The sequence below is a fragment of the Lissotriton helveticus genome, chromosome 5_1 (assembly GCF_964261635.1).
Source record: "Lissotriton helveticus chromosome 5_1, aLisHel1.1, whole genome shotgun sequence".
Taxonomy (NCBI): Eukaryota; Metazoa; Chordata; class Amphibia; order Caudata; family Salamandridae; genus Lissotriton; species Lissotriton helveticus.
In genome coordinates, this window is record NC_136065.1 from 742,827,439 (window position 1) to 742,844,213 (window position 16,775).

Here is a 16,775-nt window from a genome sequence, read left to right on the forward strand (position 1 = left end):
CTATCATGAGAGACATCAGGGCTGCATCTTTTGAGCCCAGTACTGAGCCTGAAAAGCGTTTCCAACCCCACTTACAAGTGAAACTTGCGAAAATGTGCCTGGCTGCTCTTCACTGAAAACTTGTTTCTGCATACATTTTAGGCATACGTTTGCTCCTGCTGCGTAAGCAGAGCAGCGAATTTCTACTTAACCACCTGCTATCATGAGAGACATCAGGGCTGCATCTTTTGAGCCCAGTACTGAGCCTGAAAAGCGTTTCCAACCCCACTTACAAGTGAAACTTGCCAAAATGTGCCTCTCTGCTCTTCAATGAAAAGCTTATTCTGCGTACATTTTTGGCATAGGTTTGCTCCTGCTGGGTCAGCCGAGCAGCAAATTTCGACTTAACCACCTGCTATCATGAGATACAGCAGGGCTGCATCTTTTGAGGCCAGTACTGAGCCTGAAAAGCGTTTCCAACCCCACTTACAAGTGAAACTTGCTAAAATATGCCTGGCTGCTCTTCACTGAAAGCTTGGTTCTGCACATATTTTTAGCATACGTTTGCTCCTGCTGGGTCAGCCGAGCAGCGAATTTCTACTTAACCACCTGCTATCATGAGAGACATCAGGGCTGCATCTTTTGAGCCCAGTACTGAGCCTGAAAAGCATTTCCAACCCCACTTACAAGTGAAATTTGCTAAAATGTGCCTGGCTGCTCTTCACTGAAAAGCTTGGTTCTGCATACATTTTTAGCATACGTTTGCTCCTGCTGGGTCAGCCGAGCAGCGAATTTCTACTTAACCACCTGCTATCATGAGAGACATCAGGGCTGCATCTTTGGAGCCCAGTACTGCGCCTGAAAAGCGTTTCCAACCCCACTTACAAGTGAAACTTGCTAAAATGTGCCTGGCTGCTCTTCACTGAAAAGCTTGGTTCTGCATACATTTTTGGCATACGTTTGCTCCTGCTGCATCAGCAGAGCAGCAAATTTCTACTTAACCACCTGCTATCATGAGACATCAGGGCTGCATCTTTTGAGCCCAGTACTGAGCCTGAAAAGCGTTTCCAACCCCACTTACAAGTGAAACTTGCTAAAATGTGCCTGGCTGCTCTTCACTGAAAAGCTTGGTTCTGCATACATTTTTAGCATACGTTTGCTCCTGCTGGGTCAGCCGAGCAGCAAATTTCTACTTAACCACCTGCTATCATGAGAGACATCAGGGCTGCATCTTTGGAGCCCAGTACTGCGCCTGAAAAGCGTTTCCAACCCCACTTACAGTGAAACGTGCTAAAATGTGCCTGGCTGCTCTTCACTGAAAAGCTTGGTTCTGCATACATTTTTAGCATATGTTTGCTCCTGCTGGGCCAGCCGAGCAGCGAATTTCTACTTAACCACCTGCTATCATGAGAGACATCAGGGCTGCTTCTTTTGAGCCCAGTACTGAGCCTGAAAAGCATTTCCAACCCCACTTACAAGTAAAACTTGCTAAAATGTGCCTCTCTGCTCTTCACTGAAAAGCTGATTCTGCGTACATTTTTGGCATAGGTTTGCTCCTGCTGAGTCAGCCGAGCAGCAAATTTCTACTTAACCACCTGCTATCATGAGATACATCAGGGCTGCATCTTTTGAGCCCAGTACTGAGCCTGAAAAGCATTTCCAACCCCACTTACAAGTGAAACTTGCTAAAATGTGCCTAGCTGCTCTTCACTGAAAAGCTTGTTTCTGCATACATTTTTGGCATACGTTTGCTCCTGCTGGGTCAGCCGAGCAGCGAATTTCTACTTAACCACCTGCTATCATGAGAGACATCAGGGCTGCATCTTTTGAGCCCAGTACTGAGCCTGAAAAGCGTTTCCAACCCCACTTACAAGTGAAACTTGCTAAAATGTGCCTGGCTGCTATTCACTGAAAAGCTTGGTTCTGCACACATTTTTAGCATACGTTTGCTCCTGCTGGGTCAGCCGAACAGCACATTTCTACTTAACCACCTGCTATCATGAGAGACATCAGGGCTGCATCTTTTGAGCCCAGTACTGAGCCTGAAAAGCGTTTCCAACCCCACTTACAAGTGAAACTTGCCAAAATGTGCCTCTCTGCTCGTCACTGAAAAGCTGATTCTGCGTACATTTTTGGCATAGGTTTGCTCCTGCTGGGTCAGCCGAGAAGCAAATTTCGACTTAACCACCTGCTATCATGAGATACAGCAGGGCTGCATCTTTTGAGGCCAGTACTGAGCCTGAATAGCGTTTCCAACCCCACTTACAAGTGAAACTTGCTAAAATGTGCCTGGCTGCTCTTCACTGAAAAGCTTGGTTCTGCACACATTTTTAGCATACGTTTGCTCCTGCTGGGTCAGCCGAGCAGCGAATTTCTACTTAACCACCTGCTATCATGAGAGACATCAGGGCTGCATCTTTTGAGCCCAGTACTGAGCCTGAAAAGCGTTTCCAACCCCACTTACAAGTGAAACTTGCGAAAATGTGCCTGGCTGCTCTTCACTGAAAACTTGTTTCTGCATACATTTTAGGCATACGTTTGCTCCTGCTGCGTAAGCAGAGCAGCGAATTTCTACTTAACCACCTGCTATCATGAGAGACATCAGGGCTGCATCTTTTGAGCCCAGTACTGAGCCTGAAAAGCGTTTCCAACCCCACTTACAAGTGAAACTTGCCAAAATGTGCCTCTCTGCTCTTCACTGAAAAGCTTATTCTGCGTACATTTTTGGCATAGGTTTGCTCCTGCTGGGTCAGCCGAGCAGCAAATTTCGACTTAACCACCTGCTATCATGAGATACAGCAGGGCTGCATCTTTTGAGGCCAGTACTGAGCCTGAAAAGCGTTTCCAACCCCACTTACAAGTGAAACTTGCTAAAATATGCCTGGCTGCTCTTCACTGAAAGCTTGGTTCTGCACATATTTTTAGCATACGTTTGCTCCTGCTGGGTCAGCCGAGCAGCGAATTTCTACTTAACCACCTGCTATCATGAGAGACATCAGGGCTGCATCTTTTGAGCCCGGTACTGAGCCTGAAAAGCATTTCCAACCCCACTTACAAGTGAAATTTGCTAAAATGTGCCTGGCTGCTCTTCACTGAAAAGCTTGGTTCTGCATACATTTTTAGCATACGTTTGCTCCTGCTGGGTCAGCCGAGCAGCGAATTTCTACTTAACCACCTGCTATCATGAGAGACATCAGGGCTGCATCTTTGGAGCCCAGTACTGCGCCTGAAAAGCGTTTCCAACCCCACTTACAGTGAAACGTGCTAAAATGTGCCTGGCTGCTCTTCACTGAAAAGCTTGGTTCTGCATACATTTTTTGCATATGTTTGCTCCTGCTGGGCCAGCCGAGAAGCCAATTTCTACTTAACCACCTGCTATCATGAGAGACATCAGGGCTGCATCTTTTGAGCCCAGTACTGAGCCTGAAAAGCATTTCCAACCCCACTTACAAGTAAAACTTGCTAAAATGTGCCTCTCTGCTCTTCACTGAAAAGCTGATTCTGCGTACATTTTTGGCATAGGTTTGCTCCTGCTGAGTCAGCCGAGCAGCAAATTTCTACTTAACCACCTGCTATCATGAGATACATCAGGGCTGCATCTTTTGAGCCCAGTACTGAGCCTGGAAAGCGTTTCCAACCCCACTTACAAGTGAAACTTGCTAAAATGTGCCTGGCTGCTATTCACTGAAAAGCTTGGTTCTGCACACATTTTTAGCATACGTTTGCTCCTGCTGGGTCAGCCGAACAGCACATTTCTACTTAACCACCTGCTATCATGAGAGACATCAGGGCTGCATCTTTTGAGCCCAGTACTGAGCCTGAAAAGCGTTTCCAACCCCACTTACAAGTGAAACTTGCCAAAATGTGCCTCTCTGCTCTTCACTGAAAAGCTGATTCTGCGTACATTTTTGGCATAGGTTTGCTCCTGCTGGGTCAGCCGAGAAGCAAATTTCGACTTAACCACCTGCTATCATGAGATACAGCAGGGCTGCATCTTTTGAGGCCAGTACTGAGCCTGAATAGCGTTTCCAACCCCACTTACAATTGAAACTTGCTAAAATGTGCCTGGCTGCTCTTCACTGAAAAGCTTGGTTCTGCACACATTTTTAGCATACGTTTGCTCCTGCTGGGTCAGCCGAGCAGCGAATTTCTACTTAACCACCTGCTATCATGAGAGACATCAGGGCTGCATCTTTTGAGCCCAGTACTGAGCCTGAAAAGCGTTTCCAACCCCACTTACAAGTGAAACTTGCGAAAATGTGCCTGGCTGCTCTTCACTGAAAACTTGTTTCTGCATACATTTTAGGCATACGTTTGCTCCTGCTGCGTAAGCAGAGCAGCGAATTTCTACTTAACCACCTGCTATCATGAGAGACATCAGGGCTGCATCTTTTGAGCCCAGTACTGAGCCTGAAAAGCGTTTCCAACCCCACTTACAAGTGAAACTTGCCAAAATGTGCCTCTCTGCTCTTCACTGAAAAGCTTATTCTGCGTACATTTTTGGCATAGGTTTGCTCCTGCTGGGTCAGCCGAGCAGCAAATTTCGACTTAACCACCTGCTATCATGAGATACAGCAGGGCTGCATCTTTTGAGGCCAGTACTGAGCCTGAAAAGCGTTTCCAACCCCACTTACAAGTGAAACTTGCTAAAATATGCCTGGCTGCTCTTCACTGAAAGCTTGGTTCTGCACATATTTTTAGCATACGTTTGCTCCTGCTGGGTCAGCCGAGCAGCGAATTTCTACTTAACCACCTGCTATCATGAGAGACATCAGGGCTGCATCTTTTGAGCCCAGTACTGAGCCTGAAAAGCATTTCCAACCCCACTTACAAGTGAAATTTGCTAAAATGTGCCTGGCTGCTCTTCACTGAAAAGCTTGGTTCTGCATACATTTTTAGCATACGTTTGCTCCTGCTGGGTCAGCCGAGCAGCGAATTTCTACTTAACCACCTGCTATCATGAGAGACATCAGGGCTGCATCTTTGGAGCCCAGTACTGCGCCTGAAAAGCGTTTCCAACCCCACTTACAGTGAAACGTGCTAAAATGTGCCTGGCTGCTCTTCACTGAAAAGCTTGGTTCTGCATACATTTTTTGCATATGTTTGCTCCTGCTGGGCCAGCCGAGAAGCCAATTTCTACTTAACCACCTGCTATCATGAGAGACATCAGGGCTGCATCTTTTGAGCCCAGTACTGAGCCTGAAAAGCGTTTCCAACCCCACTTACAAGTAAAACTTGCTAAAATGTGCCTCTCTGCTCTTCACTGAAAAGCTGATTCTGCGTACATTTTTGGCATAGGTTTGCTCCTGCTGAGTCAGCCGAGCAGCAAATTTCTACTTAACCACCTGCTATCATGAGATACATCAGGGCTGCATCTTTTGAGCCCAGTACTGAGCCTGAAAAGCATTTCTAACCCCACTTACAAGTGAAACTTGCTAAAATGTGCCTAGCTGCTCTTCACTGAAAAGCTTGTTTCTGCATACATTTTTGGCATACGTTTGCTCCTGCTGGGTCAGCCGAGCAGCGAATTTCTACTTAACCACCTGCTATCATGAGAAACATCAGGGCTGCATCTTTTGAGCCCAGTACTGAGCCTGAAAAGCGTTTCCAACCCCACTTACAAGTGAAACTTGCTAAAATGTGCCTGGCTGCTCTTCACTGAAAAGCTTGGTTCTGCATACATTTTTAGCATACGTTTGCTCCTGCTGGGTCAGCCGAGCAGCAAATTTCTACTTAACCACCTGCTATCATGAGAGAGATCAAGGCTGCATCTTTTGAGCCCAGTACTGAGCCTGAAAAGCATTTCCAACCCCACTTACAAGTGAAACTTGCTAAAATGTGTCTGGCTGCTCTTCACTGAAAAGCTTGGTTCTGCACACATTTTTAGCATACGTTTGCTCCTGCTGGGTCAGCCGAGCAGCAAATTTCTACTTAACCACCTGCTATCATGAGAGACATCAGACTGCATCTTATGAGCCCAGTACTGAGCCTGAAAAGCGTTTCCAACCCCACTTACAAGTGAAACTTGCTAAAATGTGCCTGGCTGCTATTCACTGAAAAGCTTGGTTCTGCACACATTTTTAGCATACGTTTGCTCCTGCTGGGTCAGCCGAGCAGCACATTTCTACTTAACCACCTTCTATCATGAGAGACATCAGGGCTGCATCTTTTGAGCCCAGTACTGAGCCTGAAAAGCGTTTCCAACCCCACTTACAAGTGAAACTTGCCAAAATGTGCCTCTCTGCTCTTCACTGAAAAGCTGATTCTGCGTACATTTTTGGCATAGGTTTGCTCCTGCTGGGTCAGCCGAGAAGCAAATTTCGACTTAACCACCTGCTATCATGAGATACAGCAGGGCTGCATCTTTTGAGGCCAGTACTGAGCCTGAAAAGCGTTTCCAACCCCACTTACAAGTGAAACTTGCTAAAATGTGCCTGGCTGCTCTTCACTGAAAAGCTTGGTTCTGCACACATTTTTAGCATACGTTTGCTCCTGCTGGGTCAGCCGAGCAGCGAATTTCTACTTAACCACCTGCTATCATGAGAGACATCAGGGCTGCATCTTTTGAGCCCAGTACTGAGCCTGAAAAGCGTTTCCAACCCCACTTACAAGTGAAACTTGCCAAAATGTGCCTCTCTGCTCTTCACTGAAAAGCTTATTCTGCGTACATTTTTGGCATAGGTTTGCTCCTGCTGGGTCAGCCGAGCAGCAAATTTCGACTTAACCACCTGCTATCATGAGATACAGCAGGGCTGCATCTTTTGAGGCCAGTACTAAGCCTGAAAAGCATTTCCAACCCCACTTACAAGTGAAACTTGCTAAAAATGTGCCTAGCTGCTCTTCACTGAAAAGCTTGTTTCTGCATACATTTTTGGAATACGTTTGCTCCTGCTGGGTCAGCCGAGCAGCGAATTTCTACTTAACCACCTGCTATCATGAGAGACATCAGGGCTGCATCTTTTGAGCCCAGTACTGAGCCTGAAAAGCGTTTCCAACCCCACTCACAAGTGAAACTTGCTAAAATGTGCCTGGCTGCTATTCACTGAAAAGCTTGGTTCTGCACTTATTTTTAGCATACGTTTGCTCCTGCTGGGTCAGCCGAGCAGCGAATTTCTACTTAACCACCTGCTATCATGAGAGACATCAGGGCTGCATCTTTTGAGCCCAGTACTGAGCCTGAAAAGCGTTTCCAACCCCACTTACAAGTGAAACTTGCTAAAATGTGCCTCTCTGCTCTTCACTGAAAAGCTGATTCTGCGTACATTTTTGGCATAGGTTTGCTCCTGCTGAGTCAGCCGAGCAGCAAATTTCTACTTAACCACCTGCTATCATGAGATACATCAGGGCTGCATCTTTTGAGCCCAGTACTGAGCCTGAAAAGCATTTCCAACCCCACTTACAAGTGAAACTTGCTAAAATGTGCCTAGCTGCTCTTCACTGAAAAGCTTGTTTCTGCATACATTTTTGGCATACGTTTGCTCCTGCTGGGTCAGCCGAGCAGCGAATTTCTACTTAACCACCTGCTATCATGAGAGACATCAGGGCTGCATCTTTTGAGCCCAGTACTGAGCCTGAAAAGCGTTTCCAACCCCACTTACAAGTGAAACTTGCTAAAATGTGCCTGGCTGCTCTTCACTGAAAAGCTTGGTTCTGCATACATTTTTAGCATACGTTTGCTCCTGCTGGGTCAGCCGAGCAGCAAATTTCTACTTAACCACCTGCTATCATGAGAGAGATCAGGGCTGCATCTTTTGAGCCCAGTACTGAGCCTGAAAAGCATTTCCAACCCCACTTACAAGTGAAACTTGCTGAAATGTGTCTGGCTGCTCTTCACTGAAAAGCTTGGTTCTGCACATATTTTTAGCATACGTTTGCTCCTGCTGGGTCAGCCGAGCAGCAAATTTCTACTTAACCACCTGCTATCATGAGAGACATCAGGCTGCATCTTATGAGCCCAGTACTGAGCCTGAAAAGCGTTTCCAACCCCACTTACAAGTGAAACTTGCTAAAATGTGCCTGGCTGCTATTCACTGAAAAGCTTGGTTCTGCACACATTTTTAGCATACGTTTGCTCCTGCTGGGTCAGCCGAGCAGCACATTTCTACTTAACCACCTGCTATCATGAGAGACATCAGGGCTGCATCTTTTGAGCCCAGTACTGAGCCTGAAAAGCGTTTCCAACCCCACTTACAAGTGAAACTTGCTAAAATGTGCCTGGCTGCTCTTCACTGAAAAGCTTGGTTCTGCATACATTTTTAGCATATGTTTGCTCCTGCTGGGCCAGCCGAGCAGCGAATTTCTACTTAACCACCTGCTATCATGAGAGACAGCAGGGCTGCATCTTTTGAGCCCAGTACTGAGCCTGAAAAGCGTTTCCAACCCCACTTACAAGTGAAACTTGCTAAAATGTGCCTGGCTGTTCTTCACTGAAAAGCTTGGTTCTGCATACATTTTTAGCAGACGTTTGCTCCTGCTGGGTCAGCCGAACAGCGAATTTCTACTTAACCACCTGCATCATGAGAGACATCAGGGCTGCATCTTTTGAGCCCAGTACTGAGCCTGAAAAGCATTTCCAACCCCACTTACAAGTGAAACTTGCTAAAATGTGCCTGGCTGCTCTTCACTGAAAAGCTTGTTTCTGCATACATTTTTGGCATACGTTTGCTCCTGCTGCGTCAGCAGAGCAGCGAATTTCTACTTAACCATCTGCTATCATGAGAGACATCAGGGCTGCATCTTTTGAGCCCAGTACTGTGCCTGAAAAGCGTTTCCAACCCCACTTACAAGTGAAACTTGCCAAAATGTGCCTCTCTGCTCTTCACTGAAAAGCTGATTCTGCGTACATTTTTGGCATAGGTTTGCTCCTGCTGGGTCAGCCGAGCAGCAAATTTCGACTTAACCACCTGCTATCATGAGATACAGCAGGGCTGCATATTTTGAGGCCAGTACTGAGCCTGAAAAGCGTTTCCAACCCCACTTACAAGTGAAACTTGCTAAAATGTGCCTGGCTGCTCTTCACTGAAAAGCTTGGTTCTGCATACATTTTTAGCATATGTTTGCTCCTGCTGGGCCAGCCGAGCAGCGAATTTCTACTTAACCACCTGCTATCATGAGAGACATCAGGGCTGCTTCTTTTGAGCCCAGTACTGAGCCTGAAAAGCATTTCCAACCCCACTTACAAGTAAAACTTGCTAAAATGTGCCTCTCTGCTCTTCACTGAAAAGCTGATTCTTCGTACATTTTTGGCATAGGTTTGCTCCTGCTGAGTCAGCCGAGCAGCAAATTTCTACTTAACCACCTGCTATCATGAGATACATCAGGGCTGCATCTTTTGAGCCCAGTACTGAGCCTGAAAAGCATTTCCAACCCCACTTACAAGTGAAACTTGCTAAAATGTGCCTAGCTGCTCTTCACTGAAAAGCTTGTTTCTGCATACATTTTTGGCATACGTTTGCTCCTGCTGGGTCAGCCGAGCAGCGAATTTCTACTTAACCACCTGCTATCATGAGAGACATCAGGGCTGCATCTTTTGAGCCCAGTACTGAGCCTGAAAAGCGTTTCCAACCCCACTTACAAGTGAAACTTGCGAAAATGTGCCTGGCTGCTCTTCACTGAAAACTTGTTTCTGCATACATTTTAGGCATACGTTTGCTCCTGCTGCGTAAGCAGAGCAGCGAATTTCTACTTAACCACCTGCTATCATGAGAGACATCAGGGCTGCATCTTTTGAGCCCAGTACTGAGCCTGAAAAGCATTTCCAACCCCACTTACAAGTGAAACTTGCCAAAATGTGCCTCTCTGCTCTTCACTGAAAAGCTTATTCTGCGTACATTTTTGGCATAGGTTTGCTCCTGCTGGGTCAGCCGAGCAGCAAATTTCGACTTAACCACCTGCTATCATGAGATACAGCAGGGCTGCATCTTTTGAGGCCAGTACTGAGCCTGAAAAGCGTTTCCAACCCCACTTACAAGTGAAACTTGCTAAAATATGCCTGGCTGCTCTTCACTGAAAGCTTGGTTCTGCACATATTTTTAGCATACGTTTGCTCCTGCTGGGTCAGCCGAGCAGCGAATTTCTACTTAACCACCTGCTATCATGAGAGACATCAGGGCTGCATCTTTTGAGCCCAGTACTGAGCCTGAAAAGCATTTCCAACCCCACTTACAAGTGAAATTTGCTAAAATGTGCCTGGCTGCTCTTCACTGAAAAGCTTGGTTCTGCATACATTTTTAGCATACGTTTGCTCCTGCTGGGTCAGCCGAGCAGCGAATTTCTACTTAACCACCTGCTATCATGAGAGACATCAGGGCTGCATCTTTGGAGCCCAGTACTGCGCCTGAAAAGCGTTTCCAACCCCACTTACAGTGAAACGTGCTAAAATGTGCCTGGCTGCTCTTCACTGAAAAGCTTGGTTCTGCATACATTTTTTGCATATGTTTGCTCCTGCTGGGCCAGCCGAGAAGCCAATTTCTACTTAACCACCTGCTATCATGAGAGACATCAGGGCTGCATCTTTTGAGCCCAGTACTGAGCCTGAAAAGCATTTCCAACCCCACTTACAAGTAAAACTTGCTAAAATGTGCCTCTCTGCTCTTCACTGAAAAGCTGATTCTGCGTACATTTTTGGCATAGGTTTGCTCCTGCTGAGTCAGCCGAGCAGCAAATTTCTACTTAACCACCTGCTATCATGAGATACATCAGGGCTGCATCTTTTGAGCCCAGTACTGAGCCTGGAAAGCGTTTCCAACCCCACTTACAAGTGAAACTTGCTAAAATGTGCCTGGCTGCTATTCACTGAAAAGCTTGGTTCTGCACACATTTTTAGCATACGTTTGCTCCTGCTGGGTCAGCCGAACAGCACATTTCTACTTAACCACCTGCTATCATGAGAGACATCAGGGCTGCATCTTTTGAGCCCAGTACTGAGCCTGAAAAGCGTTTCCAACCCCACTTACAAGTGAAACTTGCCAAAATGTGCCTCTCTGCTCTTCACTGAAAAGCTGATTCTGCGTACATTTTTGGCATAGGTTTGCTCCTGCTGGGTCAGCCGAGAAGCAAATTTCGACTTAACCACCTGCTATCATGAGATACAGCAGGGCTGCATCTTTTGAGGCCAGTACTGAGCCTGAATAGCGTTTCCAACCCCACTTACAATTGAAACTTGCTAAAATGTGCCTGGCTGCTCTTCACTGAAAAGCTTGGTTCTGCACACATTTTTAGCATACGTTTGCTCCTGCTGGGTCAGCCGAGCAGCGAATTTCTACTTAACCACCTGCTATCATGAGAGACATCAGGGCTGCATCTTTTGAGCCCAGTACTGAGCCTGAAAAGCGTTTCCAACCCCACTTACAAGTGAAACTTGCGAAAATGTGCCTGGCTGCTCTTCACTGAAAACTTGTTTCTGCATACATTTTAGGCATACGTTTGCTCCTGCTGCGTAAGCAGAGCAGCGAATTTCTACTTAACCACCTGCTATCATGAGAGACATCAGGGCTGCATCTTTTGAGCCCAGTACTGAGCCTGAAAAGCGTTTCCAACCCCACTTACAAGTGAAACTTGCCAAAATGTGCCTCTCTGCTCTTCACTGAAAAGCTTATTCTGCGTACATTTTTGGCATAGGTTTGCTCCTGCTGGGTCAGCCGAGCAGCAAATTTCGACTTAACCACCTGCTATCATGAGATACAGCAGGGCTACATCTTTTGAGGCCAGTACTGAGCCTGAAAAGCGTTTCCAACCCCACTTACAAGTGAAACTTGCTAAATTATGCCTGGCTGCTCTTCACTGAAAGCTTGGTTCTGCACATATTTTTAGCATACGTTTGCTCCTGCTGGGTCAGCCGAGCAGCGAATTTCTACTTAACCACCTGCTATCATGAGAGACATCAGGGCTGCATCTTTTGAGCCCAGTACTGAGCCTGAAAAGCATTTCCAACCCCACTTACAAGTGAAATTTGCTAAAATGTGCCTGGCTGCTCTTCACTGAAAAGCTTGGTTCTGCATACATTTTTAGCATACGTTTGCTCCTGCTGGGTCAGCCGAGCAGCGAATTTCTACTTAACCACCTGCTATCATGAGAGACATCAGGGCTGCATCTTTGGAGCCCAGTACTGCGCCTGAAAAGCGTTTCCAACCCCACTTACAGTGAAACGTGCTAAAATGTGCCTGGCTGCTCTTCACTGAAAAGCTTGGTTCTGCATACATTTTTTGCATATGTTTGCTCCTGCTGGGCCAGCCGAGAAGCCAATTTCTACTTAACCACCTGCTATCATGAGAGACATCAGGGCTGCATCTTTTGAGCCCAGTACTGAGCCTGAAAAGCGTTTCCAACCCCACTTACAAGTAAAACTTGCTAAAATGTGCCTCTCTGCTCTTCACTGAAAAGCTGATTCTGCGTACATTTTTGGCATAGGTTTGCTCCTGCTGAGTCAGCCGAGCAGCAAATTTCTACTTAACCACCTGCTATCATGAGATACATCAGGGCTGCATCTTTTGAGCCCAGTACTGAGCCTGAAAAGCATTTCTAACCCCACTTACAAGTGAAACTTGCTAAAATGTGCCTAGCTGCTCTTCACTGAAAAGCTTGTTTCTGCATACATTTTTGGCATACGTTTGCTCCTGCTGGGTCAGCCGAGCAGCGAATTTCTACTTAACCACCTGCTATCATGAGAAACATCAGGGCTGCATCTTTTGAGCCCAGTACTGAGCCTGAAAAGCGTTTCCAACCCCACTTACAAGTGAAACTTGCTAAAATGTGCCTGGCTGCTCTTCACTGAAAAGCTTGGTTCTGCATACATTTTTAGCATACGTTTGCTCCTGCTGGGTCAGCCGAGCAGCAAATTTCTACTTAACCACCTGCTATCATGAGAGAGATCAAGGCTGCATCTTTTGAGCCCAGTACTGAGCCTGAAAAGCATTTCCAACCCCACTTACAAGTGAAACTTGCTAAAATGTGTCTGGCTGCTCTTCACTGAAAAGCTTGGTTCTGCACACATTTTTAGCATACGTTTGCTCCTGCTGGGTCAGCCGAGCAGCAAATTTCTACTTAACCACCTGCTATCATGAGAGACATCAGGCTGCATCTTATGAGCCCAGTACTGAGCCTGAAAAGCGTTTCCAACCCCACTTACAAGTGAAACTTGCTAAAATGTGCCTGGCTGCTATTCACTGAAAAGCTTGGTTCTGCACACATTTTTAGCATACGTTTTCTCCTGCTGGGTCAGCCGAGCAGCACATTTCTACTTAACCACCTTCTATCATGAGAGACATCAGGGCTGCATCTTTTGAGCCCAGTACTGAGCCTGAAAAGCGTTTCCAACCCCACTTACAAGTGAAACTTGCCAAAATGTGCCTCTCTGCTCTTCACTGAAAAGCTGATTCTGCGTACATTTTTGGCATAGGTTTGCTCCTGCTGGGTCAGCCGAGAAGCAAATTTCGACTTAACCACCTGCTATCATGAGATACAGCAGGGCTGCATCTTTTGAGGCCAGTACTGAGCCTGAAAAGCGTTTCCAACCCCACTTACAAGTGAAACTTGCTAAAATGTGCCTGGCTGCTCTTCACTGAAAAGCTTGGTTCTGCACACATTTTTAGCATACGTTTGCTCCTGCTGGGTCAGCCGAGCAGCGAATTTCTACTTAACCACCTGCTATCATGAGAGACATCAGGGCTGCATCTTTTGAGCCCAGTACTGAGCCTGAAAAGCGTTTCCAACCCCACTTACAAGTGAAACTTGCCAAAATGTGCCTCTCTGCTCTTCACTGAAAAGCTTATTCTGCGTACATTTTTGGCATAGGTTTGCTCCTGCTGGGTCAGCCGAGCAGCAAATTTCGACTTAACCACCTGCTATCATGAGATACAGCAGGGCTGCATCTTTTGAGGCCAGTACTAAGCCTGAAAAGCATTTCCAACCCCACTTACAAGTGAAACTTGCTAAAAATGTGCCTAGCTGCTCTTCACTGAAAAGCTTGTTTCTGCATACATTTTTGGAATACGTTTGCTCCTGCTGGGTCAGCCGAGCAGCGAATTTCTACTTAACCACCTGCTATCATGAGAGACATCAGGGCTGCATCTTTTGAGCCCAGTACTGAGCCTGAAAAGCGTTTCCAACCCCACTCACAAGTGAAACTTGCTAAAATGTGCCTGGCTGCTATTCACTGAAAAGCTTGGTTCTGCACTTATTTTTAGCATACGTTTGCTCCTGCTGGGTCAGCCGAGCAGCGAATTTCTACTTAACCACCTGCTATCATGAGAGACATCAGGGCTGCATCTTTTGAGCCCAGTACTGAGCCTGAAAAGCGTTTCCAACCCCACTTACAAGTGAAACTTGCTAAAATGTGCCTCTCTGCTCTTCACTGAAAAGCTGATTCTGCGTACATTTTTGGCATAGGTTTGCTCCTGCTGAGTCAGCCGAGCAGCAAATTTCTACTTAACCACCTGCTATCATGAGATACATCAGGGCTGCATCTTTTGAGCCCAGTACTGAGCCTGAAAAGCATTTCCAACCCCACTTACAAGTGAAACTTGCTAAAATGTGCCTAGCTGCTCTTCACTGAAAAGCTTGTTTCTGCATACATTTTTGGCATACGTTTGCTCCTGCTGGGTCAGCCGAGCAGCGAATTTCTACTTAACCACCTGCTATCATGAGAGACATCAGGGCTGCATCTTTTGAGCCCAGTACTGAGCCTGAAAAGCGTTTCCAACCCCACTTACAAGTGAAACTTGCTAAAATGTGCCTGGCTGCTCTTCACTGAAAAGCTTGGTTCTGCATACATTTTTAGCATACGTTTGCTCCTGCTGGGTCAGCCGAGCAGCAAATTTCTACTTAACCACCTGCTATCATGAGAGAGATCAGGGCTGCATCTTTTGAGCCCAGTACTGAGCCTGAAAAGCATTTCCAACCCCACTTACAAGTGAAACTTGCTGAAATGTGTCTGGCTGCTCTTCACTGAAAAGCTTGGTTCTGCACATATTTTTAGCATACGTTTGCTCCTGCTGGGTCAGCCGAGCAGCAAATTTCTACTTAACCACCTGCTATCATGAGAGACATCAGGCTGCATCTTATGAGCCCAGTACTGAGCCTGAAAAGCGTTTCCAACCCCACTTACAAGTGAAACTTGCTAAAATGTGCCTGGCTGCTATTCACTGAAAAGCTTGGTTCTGCACACATTTTTAGCATACGTTTGCTCCTGCTGGGTCAGCCGAGCAGCACATTTCTACTTAACCACCTGCTATCATGAGAGACATCAGGGCTGCATCTTTTGAGCCCAGTACTGAGCCTGAAAAGCGTTTCCAACCCCACTTACAAGTGAAACTTGCTAAAATGTGCCTGGCTGCTCTTCACTGAAAAGCTTGGTTCTGCATACATTTTTAGCATATGTTTGCTCCTGCTGGGCCAGCCGAGCAGCGAATTTCTACTTAACCACCTGCTATCATGAGAGACAGCAGGGCTGCATCTTTTGAGCCCAGTACTGAGCCTGAAAAGCGTTTCCAACCCCACTTACAAGTGAAACTTGCTAAAATGTGCCTGGCTGTTCTTCACTGAAAAGCTTGGTTCTGCATACATTTTAAGCATACGTTTGCTCCTGCTGGGTCAGCCGAGCAGCGAATTTCTACTTAACCACCTGCATCATGAGAGACATCAGGGCTGCATCTTTTGAGCCCAGTACTGAGCCTGAAAAGCATTTCCAACCCCACTTACAAGTGAAACTTGCTAAAATGTGCCTGGCTGCTCTTCACTGAAAAGCTTGTTTCTGCATACATTTTTGGCATACGTTTGCTCCTGCTGCGTCAGCAGAGCAGCGAATTTCTACTTAACCATCTGCTATCATGAGAGACATCAGGGCTGCATCTTTTGAGCCCAGTACTGTGCCTGAAAAGCGTTTCCAACCCCACTTACAAGTGAAACTTGCCAAAATGTGCCTCTCTGCTCTTCACTGAAAAGCTGATTCTGCGTACATTTTTGGCATAGGTTTGCTCCTGCTGGGTCAGCCGAGCAGCAAATTTCGACTTAACCACCTGCTATCATGAGATACAGCAGGGCTGCATATTTTGAGGCCAGTACTGAGCCTGAAAAGCGTTTCCAACCCCACTTACAAGTGAAACTTGCTAAAATGTGCCTGGCTGCTCTTCACTGAAAAGCTTGGTTCTGCACACATTTTTAGCATACGTTTGCTCCTGCTGGGTCAGCCGAGCAGCAAATTTCTACTTAACCACCTGCTATCATGAGAGACATCAGGGCTGCATCTTTTGAGCCCAGTACTGAGCCTGAAAAGCGTTTCCAACCCCACTTACTAGTGAAACTTGCTAAAATGTGCCTGGCTGCTCTTCACTGAAACGCTTGGTTCTGCATACATTTTTAGCATACGTTTGCTCCTGCTGGGTCAGCCGAGCAGCGAATTTCTACTTAACCACCTGCTATCATGAGAGACATCAGGGCTGCATCTTTTGAGCCCAGTACTGAGCCTGAAAAGCGTTTCCAACCCCACTTACAAGTGAAACTTGTTAAACTGTGCCTCTCTGCTCTTCACTGAAAAGCTTGGTTCTGCATACATTTTTAGCATACGTTTGCTCCTGCTTGGTCAGCCGAGCAGCACATTTCTACTTAACCACCTGCTATCATGAGAGACATCAGGGCTGCATCTTTTGAGCCTAGTAGTGAGCCTGAAAAGCATTTCCAACCCCACTTACAAGTGAAACTTGCTAAAATGTGCCTGTCTGCTCTTCACTGAAAAGTTTGTTTCTGCATAAATTTTTAGCATACATTTGCTCCTGCTGGGTCAGCCGAGCAGCAAATTTCTA